The 5,947-nt window shown below is 45.2% G+C and overlaps 1 long non-coding RNA gene across 1 annotated transcript; it reads left to right on the plus strand.

Moving 5' to 3' along the window:
* The first annotated feature begins 2,361 nt into the window (after window positions 1–2,361).
* Window positions 2,362–5,947, plus strand: LOC148002499 (uncharacterized). Its single transcript, XR_015633257.1, has 2 exons — window positions 2,362–3,840; window positions 3,924–5,947. It is a non-coding gene; the product is annotated as an uncharacterized LOC148002499 (long non-coding RNA).

The raw sequence follows: 5,947 nt of genomic DNA on the forward strand, positions 1-5,947 counted from the left end.
TTGCCCCAGCTCTAACCACCAAAGGGTAGGAAGGCACTGTCTATAAAAAACATGACTGCATTGCATCATGTGCATTTATTTGGTTGATCTTACCCACTAGGAATGGAGTCTAAGCACAAGGTTTTGTTCTCAGGGTCCATGTGTACTGTTAGCCTGAGGCCATTCCCAGTTAAGCTGCATTTCAGCTCCTTCCTCCTGACCTTTCTCACATGAAGGTGCTCCCCTCTTCCCCCCTTGCCTCCCTTCTTTCAACTGTCCCCCCTATTCCCATTACTTGCAGTACTGGATGGAACTCTGGGTTTTGCTTGCTAAGCAAACACTCTCTTGAACTTTATCCCCCATCATCTTTCTAGTTTTTGTTTTGAGATAGTGTCTCACTAAGTGAACTAGATTGGCCTTGAACTCACTCTATAGCCCAGGCAGGCTTTGAATTTGTGATTCTCTTGCTTAGTCTCTTAAGAGGCTGGGGCCTCCAGGATGGGCATGAAACAGGTCTCTTAAACTCAGAATCACTTCCCCATTTTCTTTATCACCTGCATGAATAACCTAGATTCTTTAAAAACAAGGAGGAGGAAGAGGAGGAAGAGGAGGAGGAGGAGAACAAAACAACAACAACAACAACAACAAATAAATAACAACAAAACAACAAAAGAACAACAACAACACAACAAAACAAAACAAAACAACAACAACAACAACAACAACAACGTCTCATGTAGCCCAGGCTGGCCTTCAACTCCTGATCTCACAAGTCCCTGGCTTGATGTTTTAGATTTAGAGGCGATGCTGCCATTCTTCCTTCCTAGCCTGGGCATCCATCACTCTACTGCTCAGTGGCATGATCACCAGGGTGCAGTTCTATGGCAGTGATGACACAGATGATGATTTGTTTCTTGGCTCAGCTCCAGAATAGCTGTTCTTGGAACTTTGAGTTATAATGAGCAAGCAGGGACGCTCTCATGTCCTCATGCTGTGGGAAAGCCATGTGGAAAGGTCATGTGTATGCACCCCACCCACTGACAATACTAGCTGAGCCTAGCTTCAAACATGGGGCTTCATACATGAGTGACGCCTCTAGGTAATTTTAACCCCAGTCACCCTACTGTGTTAGCCTTTCCAGCTGAGGCTCCAGGTTTGCAGGACAGAGACCATTCCCCATGCCTCAGAGTCCATGAGTGTTAACAAGCTGACCTTCTTGCCTAGGACCATGCTTTAGGAGCGCTTCGATGTGTAGCAGTGGTCTGAGGTGTTGTCTCAGCTACACTTTGAACTCCAGTTGTTCTTTCAGTTTTTCCTCTTAGATGTGTCATAATCACCTTACTCAGGATGACCAAGACATTCTTTGAATGACTTCCTGAGGTAAGCCCAGCATGTCTTCCAGTCATTTCCATCTCAGCAAATTGCACCACCATTTGCTCGTTCCTTTGCTGACTCAAACCCTTGGAGTCATCACATGCATTACTTTCTCTCCAATCCTCTGTGTACCAGCGGTGCCGGTTGGTTCTGCTACAAAACCATATGTAGTAGAACAATATGTAGAGCATCTAAGGGCACCTCTTATGGTGCCAAGATTCCCCTCTGAGCTATCTCCATCTTTCCACCGAGCCCAGAGAACTTCCTAATTGGTCTCCTTGCTCCCTCTACATTCTGTTCCACACAGGGGTCTTCTGAGGAACAGCATATTGGAGAAAGAAGAAAGGTGAGATTGACCTTCAAGGTTAGGACTGAGAGGGATGCAAGACAGGGGAAACAAAAAAGGTGAGGAGAAAGTAGGGACCTAGGCAAAGGCATATGCAGATGCTGAGAGGAGCTAGATGGTCTCATGAAGCCTGGAGGTGAAAGATGTTGGCTGTGGTTGTAGGCTGTGTATGTAGCTACAGTCCCACCAGAGCTGTGGTAGCACAAAGATGACTAGTTTCATGGAATGTAGGAAGTGAGAGATCTGAGATACAGAGAAAAGCTGGGTTACAAACAAGAAGAGTAGCATATTTGTTTTGTGACAGTGTTCAGGATGTTGCTAGTGAGGGAGATAACGCGATGGTGACTCAAAAGGTCAAAGTTCAAGGAACTTTATTAGAATCCAGTGATGAGCCTACAGCTATTGAGTTGTGGTTTTAGGGAGTTGATGGGATGGACACAAACTGTGTCATCCCCTAGGAAAGCAAGTGAAATATGGACCAGATGATCTGTGTATGAGGTCATTGGCTGAAATTCCAACTAAGTCCTTTCTATAGGGCTGATTAGATATCTGGGTCCAACTTTCAGCAAAATGATTACTGCAAACAAACTGTGGTGTGTATGAGTGTGGAGTGTGTGTGTGTGTGTGTGTGTGTGTGTGTGTGTGTGTATGTGTATGAGTGTGTGGTGTGTGTGTATGTGTATGTGTATGTGTGTGGTGTGTGTGTGTGTGTGTGTGTGTGGTGTGTGTGTGTGTGTGTGTGTGTGTGTGTTTGAGTGCATGGTGAGTGTATGAGTGTGGTGTGTGTGTGTGTGTGGTGTGTACGAGTGTGTGTCTACCATTCCAGCTACCCTTTGATGATTTAGAGTTGAACTCTTTGCTTGGGACTCCAAGATCTTAACACACTGCAGTTCTTTTGTTCGAAGGGTCAACATGTTTAAGTCATAGCTATTAAAGAACACAGTGGCCCTTTTGTGAGCTTTCTGTGCCCCCTTTATGTGACTGCATGAGGCAAGCTGTTTGGCAGTAGGAGGAAAGACTTCAGAAGCATGAAGAGTGAATGACTGTGGCCACTGCTCTCAGGGACTGCTAGTGGACCATGGGTCCTCTTTGTCCTTTGGTTTGGAAGTACAAATATTTGAGGGTTATGCCTAGCTATGGAATTTCAAAGAATAATGTGTTTGAAATTGTTTATGGTTTTACTTTTATTTCCAAAATCCTCCTTATTAATTTATTTTTAATTTTTATCTACTGGGGATTGAACCCATGGCCTTGTACATAGTAGGAAAGTATTCTACCACTGAGCTATATCCCTCCTTTCCTTTTTTCCTTTCCTTTCTCTCTCTCTCCTGTTCTCCCCCCCCCTCTCTAGATTATTTGCTCAGGCTGGCTTTGAACTCACCCTGTAGCCCTGCAGGGCAGTAAACTACAATCCTCCTGCCTCAGCCTCCTGGCTGTTAGAATTATGGACCTGTTAGAGCAGACTTAGCTTCCTTTTTCTTTTTCTTTTTAAAGTCAGCATTCAAAGTATGCATGTACAAATGTGTTTCCTCGTGACATTTTGATACAAATTTCAACCCTATATTTCCTGTAAACAACTCCATTCTCCAATACGCTCACTCTCGGGTCTCCTTTTTCCCCACAAATAGTCAGTTTCGGTCACATCTATTCAATTACCCTCTGACCACCTCCTCAAGATCTCTTCCTCTCCACACATAGCTCTCTTTATACTTTTATTACACACGTGCACACACACACACACACACGAACACACACAATTTAAATCTAGATTCTGCTTATGAGAAAAAAAACATGTGGGCTTGTCTTTCTGTGCAGGTAACACGATGATTCTACCCCTCCCCCTCCCGCCAATGTCATGACTTCATTTTTTTCCTTGTGGTTGAATACAATTCCATTGTGTAGATGTCCACCTTTCTTTATCCACTCTTCTGCAGATGGGCATGGGAGCTGACTGCATTTCTTAGCTATTGTGACCAGAACAGCAGTAATCATGGATGTGCAAGCATCTTCGAGATACAGTGACCTAGAGTCCTTCGGGTCAGTACCTAGGAGTGGCGTAGCTGGTCAGTACTTCTACCTGGAGGTTTTTCCGAGGGGCCGTCACACTGACTGCCTCAGTGCAGTCTACACTCCCACCAATGGTAAGGAAGGGCTCTTTCTCCACGTAATAAATGGAATTTGTTGTCATTTGTCTTATTGGCTCGCTCTGCTTGCTCTCTTATAGAACCGTGACTCAAGGTGGCACCTCACCAATCAACCACTAATGAAGAAAATGCCCTCCAGGTGGCTTTTATGGAGGCATTGAGATTCCTTCCTCTTTGATGGCTGCTGCTTGTGTCAAGTAGACATAATACCAGCCAGCCCAATGCTGCTGATCCCAGATTAGGAAAAACACGGAAGGAAGGGGAAAATTCCTGGCAGGAATTCTGTGAAAACCCAGTCGGGATTTACTCGGAAAGTAACTCTAGCAGATCTTGTGCCAACACCATTTTCATGCTTTCCGTTTGCACCTGCCCCAGCCATGAGTCACTTTGCACTTGCGACACTCTTTTGCTTGGTTTATTTGTTTCATTTTACTCGGAACCAGTGTCTTGCACTGATTTTAACATGGTGAAAGGGCCACAGTTGGGAACCTGGGACTGTATTTTTCTATCTTCATCATCAACTTCATCACCTCCACCACCACCACCATCACCACCACCACCATCATCACCCTGTACTGTGTATTCTTGGCCATTCTTGTTCGTAGCTGTGGCTCTCAGAATGTGCTGCAAAGCATCTCTCTCTTTACGGCCATAGATGGCAGTACATCACCATCTACATCGGCTTCGAGGTTGGGTTTGCTGAAGGCAGAGCTGTTGGTCAGGGGAAAGCAGCTAATGAGCAATCAGTCCAAGCTGAGTGGCAAATTGATGTCTTCATTAAGTGAGCAAACTGGCTTCCTTTATAAACAAGGTCAGGATATTTATAACCCGATTGATTTATTAAATTAAAGCCCAGTCACACTTGCAGAGATTCACTGTGGAATCTCGAGATTTATCTGCATGAAGCTCATGCAGACTTGTCCTCTTCGGGACCGGCACACTTATATAGTCATTAGTAAAAGTTGCTCTTCATGCGTTGCCTTCGTTTTCCCACGCAAGGTAAATGGGAAACTGAGTATTGTAAAAAGAAGCCACTCTTTCAAGATGGCATTAGTGCCCTGTTCTAAGCTGAAGTAAGATCTTTGTCTGTTAAACAAGACTGACACTCAGACAGACAAAACTTTGCTTAGCAGAGGTTGTCATTCAGGTGAGGGGTCTGGAATTTACTAGGCTCACAATGCCAGATTTTAAGCAACCCGTGTAGTTAATTTCACAGTTGTTGGGGAGCAGTCCAGAAAGGCCAGAAACCATTTTCATAAAATGAGCAGGAGGCAAAGGCTCAGGGAACTCAGGGTTCTCAACGACCTCTATTCACCAGAAATGTCAAGCGAGCTCCCCAACCCCACGTGAGTTGCACGTTGTTATGGTTTGAATTTTAAATGCGCCCAAAGGCCACTGAGGCTTGGTTGTAGCCTCAGCGAGTGGCTGGGAGTGGAACCTTTAATGTGTATGTGTGTGTGTGTGTGTGTGTGTGTGTGTGTGTGTGTCTGTCTGTCTGTCTGTCTGTCTGTCTGTCTTAGAGGTCAGAGGACAGCATCCAGCCTCAGTCCTCACCCTCCATCTCATTTGAGAGGGGCTCATATTTGCTCATTGAGTAGTCCAGGTTAGCTGGAGGGCAAGGTCCTGGGGATTCTCCTGTGTCCACTCCCCATCTTTCAGTGGATATGCTGGGGTTAAAGGTGCATGCACTGCTCTGTTCAGCTTTTACATGGGTTCGGAGGATTCAGACTGAGGTGCTTCTGTGTACAGCAAGTTCTTTACCCATTGACCTGTCTCCGCTGCACAAAGACCTTTCTTTCTTTTAAAAAACAAAACTACGTTTATCATTTTACGTGTGGGTGTGTTCTGCCTGCACATCTGTCTATGTGCCATGTGCAGAGCAATGGCTGGTGAGGCCAGAAGAGGGCATGGCATTCCCTGAGACTGGCATTACAGATGCTTGTGAGCCTTCTGGATGCTGGGAGTTGAACTGGAATCCTTTAGGGGGATTGGTTGGTGCTCTTAACCACTGACCAATCTCTCCAGCCCCCAGTTCCAAGCTTGTTCTTTTACAAACTGATTGTCTCAGGTATTTGTGTCAGTAATGAAAAACTTATTGGTGGAA

Source organism: Rattus norvegicus, chromosome 11 (assembly GCF_021556685.1).
Source record: "Rattus norvegicus strain SHRSP/BbbUtx chromosome 11, alternate assembly SHRSP_T2T, whole genome shotgun sequence".
NCBI classification, from domain to species: domain Eukaryota; kingdom Metazoa; phylum Chordata; class Mammalia; order Rodentia; family Muridae; genus Rattus; species Rattus norvegicus.